The 12,476-nt window shown below is 44.0% G+C and overlaps 1 long non-coding RNA gene across 1 annotated transcript in view; it reads right to left on the bottom strand.

Moving 5' to 3' along the window:
• Positions 1-868, bottom strand: part of LOC130295014 (uncharacterized) — a 226,952-nt gene extending 226,084 nt beyond the window's left edge. Inside the window, exon 1 of the long non-coding RNA XR_008848661.1 lies at positions 753-868. This is a non-coding gene — a long non-coding RNA (uncharacterized LOC130295014). The remainder of the gene's footprint in view (positions 1-752) is intronic.
• Between the last annotated feature and the right edge of the window lie 11,608 nt (positions 869-12,476).

Below are 12,476 nucleotides of genomic sequence, written 5' to 3'. Positions count from 1 at the left end.
TTGCTGTCAGGGTGTCCACCACTAGTACTAGGGAGCTTTCAGAAAAGAGTAAAATACTGAAGTGCCTGATAACAGACAGAGAAAATTGGGTGCCGCATGCCACCTGGTCCTAGTCTGGTTAGCAATAAACATCCAGAGTCGGGGGGGATGACATCTGGGTACGCCAAGTGATACACGTCCCAGTTTATTAAACACCATTGATATGGTATGCTTTGTAGAAGTTTACCTATGACTTCAGTTATACCACTTAAAAGATCTTGCTCAGTGAGTACTTTAGGATTGCGCTAGAGAGGCCACACATCACATTGGGACACTGCTACATTGCAAAAAAACATCTCTACTACGTGCACTACATTAACTCTTGCAGCGCCTACAGCCTAAAATGTGGAGAAGAACTGTTACTGCTGTTTACATCAGAAAGCTTTGAAAGTAAAATTGTGTTGCACCTGCTCCTTGTTTCCCTGCGTCAGGTTAACTGCATATACCATAAAACCAAGGGCATTTCGCCCAACATCACGAGTACACAGTTAACATGGACTTTTCTTAGAGGGATCAATTCACCACCAATATGTGAGGCCCTCTATTAATAAAAGTTGAGTGTACCTAGGGTTGGATTACACTGGGGACTGCGACACCACTCACAGCACCACTGACGATTCTAGAAGCACTACTAACCCCAGCAAACAACCCCCTGGGTAACCACACTGTTTACTATATATGTTGGTAGACCCTGTAATGCTTTGAAATCTGACCTGTGCTCTTTGTGTTCTTCATCTTGAAGCTATACTGAGCAAAGGCAATCCAGAGAGAAGATACTTAAGCTTCGTCTGTCATGATGTCCTTCCTCTGGGCCCAGTAAGAAGCAAAAGACAGCCTTTGGGAGACAACAATGACAAGTCAGTAAAGAATAGTGATAAAATAGAAAGAACAAGGATGTGGTGTGAAAGATCCTCCAAAGTAATTTTCTACAGGTAAACTACTGGAGCTTAGATGAGCTAAAATACACAATAGCAATATTACCAATAGGGCCTTGTATATTTTCTAATGTGATTTTGATAACAAACACAGTTTACACTTTATAAGAGATGGATGCGCTTTAAAGGGGTACTCCGGTGGAAAACTTTTTTTTTTTTTTTAAATCAACTGGTGCCAGAAAGTTAAACAGATTTGTAAATTACTTCTATTAAAAAATCTTAATCCTTCCAGTACGCATTAGCTGCTGAATACTACAGAGGAAATTCTTTTCTTTTTGGAACACAGAGCTCTCTGCTGACATCATGACCACAGTGCTCACCGCTGAAATTTCATTGTGTGCATTGTGCAGTGGAATCCCATTGGCAGCAATTAGACTCTGCTGCACTGAAATTTCGAAGTGGAATTGTGCTCGGAAATTCCATAGTGTGAGCCCAGCCTAAGGCTTATCTAAGTAAAGCCTAGGACAAAATACATCTTTCAATAGCATGTTTTCACCCTGTGGCAGAAAGATACTTTCAGCAGGACAATGCACTATGCCGTATAGTCATGGATTGGTTCCAGAAACATGGAAGTTTCCACTGCTTTCACAGTGCCCAGATCTTAAAGGAGCACTCCGATGCAAATCTTTTCTGGGGCAAAAGAAGCATCAAGCAAAGTTATATAGCATTCTAATATACTTGCGCTTTCCATATGGCCCCTTTCCCGGTCTTCTCCTGCATTTTTCCGCTGACCGGAAGCTGGGTCCTTTTCCTGCATTTGATGACGCTCGACCGCTTATTCCGAGCGCTCCACCGGCAACTTAGCCCGGTGACTCATACCTCCCATGAGTCATTGGAGGCTCTGCCGGCCTCCCAGCCCGGAGTCGGCTACTCCCCCCTCACTAATATATTTATATATGCGCTGAGCTGCCATAGGCTCAGCTCAGCAAACGTGGAGGGGGCGTGATTTATTATGATTTCTGGAGGGGGCCGAGCAGGGGAGATACAGGCCGGATGTGACGAGCGGGCATGCTGGGAGATGTAGTTTTACAGCGTGGGCCAGGCACATAATGCGAACGATTGAGGGCTCCATCAAAAGGTATTTTAATGGGCTACATTTTGGCATTAATTTTTTTTGGGGGGGAGGCTGCATCGGAGTTTTCCTTTAATCCTATAGCGCATCTCTAGGACGAGGTAGAACGGGTTGCTTGGAATGTTTCAGTACTAACATCTAATTTTCAGAAACTGTAAGAAGATACAGTGGTCCCTCAACATACGATGGTAATCCGTTTCAAACGGACCATCGTTTGTTGAAACCATCGTATGTTGAGCGATCCGTGCAATGTAAAGTATAGGACAGTGGCCGTTGGCTGTCCGGGCATGCTGGGAGTTGTAGTTTTGCAACATCTGGAGGTCCACATGTTGAAGACCACTGGTATTTGAGGTTATACTCACGTGTCCCCGCCGCTCCGGACCGCCACCAATGCCCTGGATGTCGCCATCCATCGCTGTCGCCGCGTCCCCGATGATCCGGCAAGGCCTCTACTTCCCCGGCATCCTCGCTCTCCGTTGCCACCATCACGTCGTTACGCACGCCGCTCCTATTGGATGACGGGACGGTGTGCGCAGCGACGTGATGACAACGATGGAGAGCGCCGACTATGGAGAGGATCCCGAAGAGGACGCGCCGGAGCCCCGAGGACAGGTAAGAGACAATCACAGGAGCTCACGGGGCACCGTAAACGGTTATCCGGTGGCAGCTGAAGAAGTCTGCGCTGCCGGATAGCCGTTTTTGCGATGGCCCCGACGTACAAAAACATCGTATGTTGATGCTGCCTTCAACATGCGATGGCCTCTGAGAGGCCATCGTATGTTGAAATGATCGTATGTCGGGACCATCATAGGTCGGGGGGTCACTGTATTCTGTCCACATTGGTCAGGATTTCTGCAATACGTTTTTGCAGAGTAAATGGGTCAATGGAAGACCCATTCACACCAATGTTAGACTAGTGCAGCAGAATTTTGAATGAACCTTCCATTGACTGTTAACACCCTCTGGACCCGGCTGCACTCCTCTTCTGCTCAGGGACATGACACCCGGGCCCAGAGTGACATCAGGGCTTGGAGTGTCACGCTGCCCATTACTGGCCGCGGTGATTTCTGCCTTGACTGATTACCCAATAATAATTTATTAAAGGACTCAGATTTTCCTAAAAAAAAAAAACATACAGCCCATACCTCCTGCCATTCCAGTGCTTTCAGATAGCAGGAAATGCTTACTAAGCAAATCACAGGCTGAGGTGGGTCACTGCTGCAGCCAGTGATTTTCTGAGCAGGCATGTCAATTTATGGAGCAGAAAACTGGCACCAGTGGAATGTCAGTGGGATGTTTTGAGTTTTTGAACAACTCCTTTAAAGGATCTTTCCAGGATCACAAGATAGTTTTGTGGCCTCTATGTTGTTTAAATTGTTCAAAACACATAAATTTGGTAACAGCTGTGCAGGCTATTGCACCAGTGCCCCATTAACTTAAATCTGTGCAGGGAATTAAAACCATGCCCCATAAACTTAAATGGAAACAAGGATGCAATAATCTTTTCTTTATGATCCTGCTTGTAGAGTTTTTCATGTTACATTAGTTGAATGAAAATAGTAGCTATAAAGTGTAGTAACAAAAGTAACAACTTGTTCTGACAAGAAATATACAACATATATGCAACCCTTAGTGCTGCAAACACCCTGCTGTCATGATAATGAATATACTGAGGAAATATTATTGGGTAATACTTAAGTCTTAACAAGAAAAAGCATTTTATAAATAAAGAAAAAGTACTTTTTATGCATGATTGATGTTGTGTTATATTCCTATCACTAGAGGGCAGTGTTGCACTGAGAATATACATTTTTCTTAGTCATCTGGTCTATAGATTAGTTCAGTGTTTCCTAACCAGGGTGCCTCAGCTGTTGCAAAACAACAACTCCAAAGGCTGTCCAGGCATGCTGGGAGTTGTAGTTTTGCAACAGCCGGAGGCATCCTGGTTGGGAAACACTGGTTTAGTTAAACTGGCAGCTTCACAAAAAGAGTCCTACATGACATGCATTTTTACATGATGGCTGCTCAATAACTGTATACATATTTGTGGGATTGATTTATTTTACTCACATTATTTTAGTGTTATTTTCTAGACTCCAACTGAAAATTGTCAAAAAGCAATCTCCAAGCGTAAAAAGTTTCTATCACTTGGTGCAGTTTAAATGGTCACTCTCATTAAAACTAATTTTTGCTATTGCACTCATTATGGTAAATAAAAAATATATCTAATATACTTTGTTTAAAAAAATTAAGTTTTCTATGTTTTATTTGTGCTTAAAAAAAAGCTCAAGAGCACATTTTCCCCCAACCCATACACAGACTTTGGCCTGAAGTCCAAACACAGAAAGTGCAGCCTGGAGTGCTGAGAGGGGTGTGTCCAACCAACAGCATATGGCAGTTAAGTGTGAGAAGAGCTATGATTGGATGAGGCTGGACACACCCCCCCTCAGCACTCCAGACGGGACAGTTCTTAAAATGGACAGAGATGTCAGCAGAGAGCACTGTGCTCGTGATGTTAGCAGAGAGCTCTGTTCCAAAAAGAAAATAATTTTCTCTGTAGTATTCAGCAGCTAATAAGTACGAGAAGGATTAAGATTTTTTAATATAAGTAATTTACAAATATGTTTAACTTTCTGGCACCAGTTGATTTACAAAAAAAAAGTTTTCCACCGGAGTACCCCTTTAACTGTTTCACAAGTTCTCCAGTTTTCCTCATATGATTTGACTAAGGTCATATTCACAGGCTGCAGCAATGCTGCATTATACTGTATCCATGAAGTGCTAAATCTTAAATGGTTTTCCTGGTTTTGCTCCAATCACTCATGTGGGACCATAGACCAGACTATGGATAGCATTACATCATGCACAGGCATAATCAGTTACAGTGGGGTACCTCAATACAGCAGCATAGAAATGGTGAAAATTTCTATAGGTAAGAACATTATGAAGTTTATTATTTTAACATATTGGATCATTTAGATTTTTCTTATGCCTGGAAAACTAAAGTGTTTGTCCCACAAATAAGACTTATCTCCAATTTATTTACGTTTAACCCCTTTACGGTACAGGATCATTAACATAAAATTGTATTTACGCAACAATACCAAATATGTTTATGTTTATTATTACATTTTGTTATTTGTAACACGGGTAAAGAGAGTGATTTCACTTTTTTTACTGGGAGCTACTACTGTTTAGTGCTATCTATGCATTGGCATAGCACTGATCAATGATATTGGTGATCTACCATACAACTGGATAAGTGAGAGCAACCCTGGAGCAGGTGAGAAGAGTCCCAGCCGCCATCTTGACTTATTAGATCTATTGCTGCCTTTTTGGAGTTCTGCAATTTCTTTGCCAAGATTAAGCACCACCGTCACCGGCCCAAAGCTACATCCGTTCAAGACTCCCGACTACATACACTCATATGAAATATCAGAAGCAGGTTGTGCCAACCACTGTATCTATATAAGTGATTGACTTATTAGATCCCTGCACTCACACTTTAGGTGGTCCAATGAGTCCCATAAAGCTGTTTAATGCTTCAGATGGTTTGATCAGTATTGATCACGGCATCTAAAGAGTTAATGGCGGGCAGCAGCATAATTTTTGATGTCCGCCATTAGCAGCTGGTCACCAGCTGGCAAAAGCAGCCAGGACCCACAGTCTATAACGCGAGCAGAGCTCCTGCGCTCGCTTCATAGTCCTGATAGCTCTCAGGAACATAAATGTACACCCTGGTGCACCAAGTACCAGGCCGCTAGGGCATACAGGTGCGGGAGAGAGAGATAGACAGGAATATACACTGCTCCAAAAAATAAAGGGAACACTCAAACAACACAATGTAACTCCAAGTCAATCACACTTCTGTGAAATCACACTGTCCACTCAGGAAGCAACACTGATTGACAATTAGCAAGACACCCCCAACAAAGAAGTGGTTCTGCAGGTGGTGACCACAGACCACTTCTCAGTTCCTATGCTTCCTGGCTGATTTTTCAGGGCTGCTTTCACTCTAGTGGTTGCATGAGATGGAGTCTACAACCCACACAAATGCCTCAGATGTGCATGTGTCCACTCAAATGGTCAGAGACAGACTCCATGAGGGGGGTATGAGGGCCTGACGTCCACAGGTGGGGTTGTGCTTACAGCCCAACATCGTGCAGGATGTTTGGCATTTGCTAGAGAACACCAAGATTGGAAAATTCGCCACCCTGTGCTCTTCACAGATTAAAGCAGGTTCACACTGAGCACATGTGACAGAGGTGACAGAGTCTGGAGACACCGTGGAGAACGTTCTGCTGCCTGCAACATTCTCCAGAATGACCAGTTTGGCGGTGGGTCAGTAATGGCGTGGAGTGGCATTTTTTGGGGGGCCGCACAGCCCTCCATGTGCTTACCAGAGGTAGCCTGACTGCCATTAGGTACCGAGATCCTCAGACCCCTTGTGAGACCATATGCTGGTGCGGTTGGCCCTGGGTTCCTCCTAATGCAAGACAATGCTAGACCTCATGTGGCTGGAGTGTGTCACCAGTTCTTGCAAGAGGAAGGAATTAATGCTATGGACTGGCCCACCCGTTGCCCAGACCTGAATCCAATTGAGCACATCTGGGACATCATGTCTCGCTCCATCCACCAATGCCACGTTGCACCACAGACTGTCCAGCTCATCAGGAGTATAACATCTGCGCTCCGGCCAGACATGTTGGCCATGAGCGCTCACTTGTCATATCCCCGCAGCCCGTCACTCACCTCCCTGGTCTTCCTGTCCTCGAAGCCCTGGCGCACCTGCCTCCTAAGGCGCATGCGCGCTGGAGCTCTTACATTTAAAGGGACGGATCTTTGTTTGCCACAGTGCCTTAGAGAAAGCGTTATTCTGTGTTTCCTTGCCGTGTACCAGACTTTGCATTCCATGACCTGACCGTGTTCCTTGCTGCCTGCCTATTGGCCTATTGCTACGTTCCTAACTTCAGGGGATTTGCATAAGTAAAAAATTTCGTTTTATGTGCTACAACATTGTACTTCAGAGCTTCTTCTTGGTCTTTCTTGGCGTCAACATCATTCTCCACAACTTGACTGGAAATCTGGTGAAATCACTTGTTGGGGACAATTTTGCCAAGATCACTGTCTCGTGCCTCCTCTTAGGCCTGCTAATAAAAGCTTCAGAACCAACGCTCTTTTCAGATCCTCCGATGTTTCAGGATTGGACTCTACGCCAAAGCATAATGTTCCTCCTGCAATATCTACTGTGCCTGTTAAACTCAGACGTAAAGTCTTGAATTGGGGACATTCTTCTTTGCCGATTGGTCACCTGAAAAGTCGGAAGGTTCCATGACAGAAACCTGCAAGTCCCTCAAAGCCTTTACCCATTCCAGAAACCTCTTGGTCTCATGTAGTGGGGAACTTTTAGAGTTCCAAAGAAGAGGTGGAGACCAAAGGGGGGGGGGGGGGTACTGTAACATCTGCGCTCCAGCCAGACACAGCGCGGGCACACGCGCCGGAGCTCTTATATTTAAAAGGGCCGGATCTTTGTTTGCAATTACAGAGATCAAACGTTTCCTTTAGTTCTTGACCAGGTTTGCACACACTGCAGCAGGGATTTTGACCCACACCTCCATACAGACATTGCCCCCTGCTCTCTTTAGGTCATTGACCAGGTCCTGCCTTGTAGTTCTGGGCTGATCCCTCACCTTCCTTATTATTTTTGGCACATACGCACCGCCGATCAGAGTCACTCAGTCCTCCCCCTGCGTCATCCCGCCGACCAGCGCAACCACGTCATAATGAAGTGGGATGCCAGCCTGCGTTCCACTGACACAGGGGAGAGACAGCGCCAATTCGCATAATGGTGCGCATGCGCACACTGGAATCAAGCGTCCTATTGTTATAAAGGGGTATGTGTTATAAAAGTCATATGCTGTGCATCTTATTGCAACATTCCCACAAAGTGCCAATTATATTAAAGTGCAAAGTGTAACATTCATAAATATATATATATATATATATATATATATATATATATATAAAACTTAAAAGGGTATTCCGGGCAAAAACATTTTATCCCCTATCCAAAGGATAGGGGATAAGATGTCTGATCGCAGGTTTCCGGGACTGGGGACGTGAAATCACGCCACGCTCCCTCCATTCATGTCTATGGGAGGCAGTGTGATGGCCGTCACGCCCGGAGGTTTCCAAACTGGAGAAGCAGCTCCCGCTTAGAATGCGGGTCCTGCGGGGAGATCGTGGGGGATATCTTATCCCCTAACCTTTGGATAGGGGATAAAATGTTTTTGCCCGGAATACCCCTTTAAGTGCAATTATAAATATAAACTGTGCAAAAGTGTAAATTATAAATTGTAGCATAACTTGTACATTCCATCTTCAATTCAAGATAAAAAAACTAAATATCATATGACAACATAGTTCTCACTCAACACAGAACCAAAAAATCACAATCAATGCAAATTTATTATATACTGTGCTGTGTGAAAGGATTCACACACTGGCATCTGAGGAGGTGATGTACGTAACATCTTAGCCAGGAAAGAGTGTAGATGGATAGTGACATTAATGACGATGGCGCCACAAGGTGTAAATGAACAATTAAGTTTTGCCTCCTTTTTGTGAACACTTATCCACATGGTTTTTGATTTTAATTGTTCTGTGTTTTTTTATTTTTTTGTAGGTTTTAATATCTAACATCATTACTAGTGTATAGTCATATAGTCAGTGGGAACCTGGAAGTGACATTATAATTTATAATTGCACTTAAATTCCAGTGTGCGCATGCGTGCCGTTATGCGGATCGGCGCTGTTTCTCCCCTGTATCAGTGGAACGCAGGCCAGCATCCCACATCATTATGAAATGGTTACACCGGTCGGTGGGAATTCTTATTCCACTTGGCATTTTAAAATTTGGCTTTTTTTAATCCTTTGGGCATTTATTCACTCTTTTTTGGCGTTTTTCAGCTCCTTGACGGTTTTCCAAAATGGCAGCATGTTGAGCCACTGGTGATTTTTTGTCAAAATCGTGGCGTTTTTATCCCATAGAAGTCTATTTGTGGGTTTTAACTTTGGCATTTTTTCAGGCGGTTTTTATTCTTTTTTGGACATAAGCGATCCAAAAAAGCGATGGAGATACCTTTTTTAATAAAATTTCGTAGGGTACCATTAAAAATATACATATAAAAGATACAGTAGTGAAGGAAAAAATTGTATCTAATGAAATGTATCTTTTTTATAACAAAATTTTTATTAATTTTTAAACAGGGATCAATTTATGTGGGCGGGAGGGACCTTAAAATGTAGCCGACAATAATTAAAATGTATTGTGTGTGTTTTTCCCTTTTTTCTTTATTTTTTTAATTTTTTTTAGGTAGTACTACTACTCCCAGCATGGAACACACTGTTCCATGATGTAAGTAGTAGTACCTGTACTAATTGACAGATCGCCGGGGTTTGTTGCGATCCTCCTGTATAATGTATAGATGCGGACGGCCGCTCTTCTATGATCCCCTGCACTGACATATATACACCTATTCATATTTCCCGCAGAGATCTGTGATTGGCCAGATGGTTCCAGCCAATCACAGCTCTCTGTGGGATATATAAATAAGTATATATAAACGGCCATGCAGGGGACCATAGAAGAGCGGCAGGCCGCATCTATACATTATACAGGAGGATCACAGCGGGTGTAAGAAGTGACATCCACTGTGATCTTTCCTTAACTGCAGGTACTACTCCCAACATGGAGCACACTCTGCTCCATGCTGGGAGCTGTAGTACCTGCATTAATAGACAGATCGCAACAGGTGTCAGAAGTTACACTCACTGCTATCTGTATTTTAATGCAGGAACTACAGCTCCCATCATGGTGCAGAGCATGCTCCATGATGGGAGTAGTAGTACCTGCAGGTAAGAACAGATCACAGCGGGCATCACTACTGACACCCGATGCGATCGTCCTGTCTATGGCAGAGATGGAGCGGCTTTCTCCTGCGCTCTGCATCTCTGCACTGTACTCCGGCCAGTGATGTGAATAGAACATCGCTCATTTATATTTCGCTCTGAGAGCTGTGATTGGCTGCAACCATCTGGCCAATCCCCCCTCTTTTTTTTAGTTAATTTTTTTCAACTTCTGTTTTGCTTACGTGCGACAAATTTATTATTATGTCGCACTGCCTTAATAACTTTGTCGCACGTAAGCAAAATCTTGAAATCTGCCACAGGTAAGCAAAAGTGGTGAGGTAAGCATTGGACCTAACGCGGGAACAGTAGAACTCTCTCTAGAAGCCATAGTATCGAGTAATGTTTGCAAAGAGACAGCAGTCGGCACAACCTGCTACTGCTATGGTGTGTGTGGGCGGTCGAGCTGCTCTTGAAGGGTGAGATCTGTGGGTCGGTAATGGTGGTGCTCAATCTCACTGAAGTATATGTGAATGAACCACTTATTAGAAATGAAAAACGAGAGGCCACTCACTAGTTCCACTAGTCCTCGCTGTGCACAATTATGTGGTGCAGAGAGTGGGCACCTCCATGACGTTGTTGGTGTGCTAGAAGTAAGAATGAGAGCACTCCATGGTGCATTAAAAGAGATATAGCTGAAGATGTCCCAGAGGAGTAGGCAAAAGATTCCACGTTGTAGGCGCTCACAACCGCAGCAGAAGTCTTGATGTGGAGGCAAGATGGGGGTGTGTCTCCGCAGCGAATAACCGAAACAGACAGGTAAGTAAATAAAACGAGGTGCGCTTTATTACATTTAAAAGTGAACAGACTATGCGTTACGAGGGGCTGGACCCCCTCTTCCTCAGGTCCAAGAGGGGGTCCAGCCCCTCGTAACGCGTAGTCTGTTCACTTTTAAATGTAAAAAAGCGCACCTCGTTTTATTTACTTACCTGTCCGTCTCGGTTATTCGCTGTGGAGACGCACCTCCATCTTGCCTCTACATCAAGACTTCTGCTGCGGTTGAGAGCACCTACAACGAGGAATCTTTTGCCTGCTCCTCTGGGACATCTTCAGCTTCCTAGCACCGGTCAGAGACTCCCTCTGACACGGGACCTCCTCGGGCAGCTCCTGGCACTTCACCCCGGACTCCGGGTGCATGCGCATATAGATGTTGTACTCTTTGTGCATCATCCCCAGGTTAGCATAACCTTTACGTACTACTTATTATTGCTTCCACCAGAGAAACGGCACAAGTGCGCTCCATTTGTCTCTCCCCTTTTCCATTTTTTCTTTCCCTCTACACATGTTAAAAGAGATATAATGATATAAAAAGGGAAGGCATGAAAGCCGCCCAAGCCAGGATGTTGTGTAGCAACATACACAACAATGGTTAACGCCTGGATGGAAAAGAGTGATCCGCTGCCCTCCGGCTGCAATGGTTGTCAGGACAGATAGTTTTAAAGACTCAGGACAGAACCAGGTGAAACAAAGATAGGTCTATATAAACCTATCTTTGTTTTACCTGGTTCTATGTGAGTGTATCCTGTGCCTCGTGGAGTAGGCGTTCTCATTGTTGGTGTGCAGCACAGTGCATGCAGTGCAAAATTTGACTACAAAATTAGCCAGCGAACAGGAGGATGTTCAACATTTTATTTTATTAAAATTTTGCCAGCCAGACCTGGGCCACCTGGCAGGCAAAATTTTTATAAAATCAATCTTTAACTCTTGTTGTTCGCTGGCCACTACAAGTCACTCTTGTCCCGCCTCCCCCTTGCTGCTGCAACTTTTAGCCAGGCCTTGAAAACTCACACAAACACAAGGAGGACATACAAACTCAATTCAGATGCTACCACTTCCTCTAGTTCGGCCTCAACTTTGCTGCTGCTACCTACAGCCAGGCCTGGGCTGCCTGGCATAATTTGAAGGACCTACATTTTTTTACTTTCTGCAGGCATCTAACGACAACCAGGGATACTTTATTTTAGTGTGAATAAGCCTAAAAAATCCTCGAGTGCTTTGAGGAAGCTGTTAGTTACCATGGGTTACCACATGTCGCCATAACTGAACTTTAAGGGTCTATTCACACGTACAGTATTCTGCGCGGATTTGATGAGCAGATTTGATGCGCAGGATTTTCTGCTGCAGATTTCAATGTAAACTGAATGACTTGAAATCCTGCACATCAAATCTGCACAGAATACTGTACGTGTGAATAGACCCTAAAGCCACTTTAAAACTACTTGAATACATTCCTAGCAGTGTTCCTCAATTGGAGTATTGTGCGCAGTACTGGAGGCCGTATCTCCAGAAGGATATAGATACATTAGAGTAAGTTCAGAGAAGATACTAAACTAGTACATGGATTGCAGGATAAAACCTACCAGGAAAGGTTAAAGGACCTTAACATGTATAGCTTGGAAGAAAAGAGACAGAGGGGATATGATAGAAACTTTTAAATACATAAAGGGAATCAACACGGTAAA

The sequence above is a fragment of the Hyla sarda genome, chromosome 11 (genome assembly GCF_029499605.1).
Source record: "Hyla sarda isolate aHylSar1 chromosome 11, aHylSar1.hap1, whole genome shotgun sequence".
NCBI lineage: Eukaryota > Metazoa > Chordata > Amphibia > Anura > Hylidae > Hyla > Hyla sarda.
Note: the sequence above shows the minus strand (reverse complement) of the source record. Positions and strands in the feature narration are given on the sequence as shown.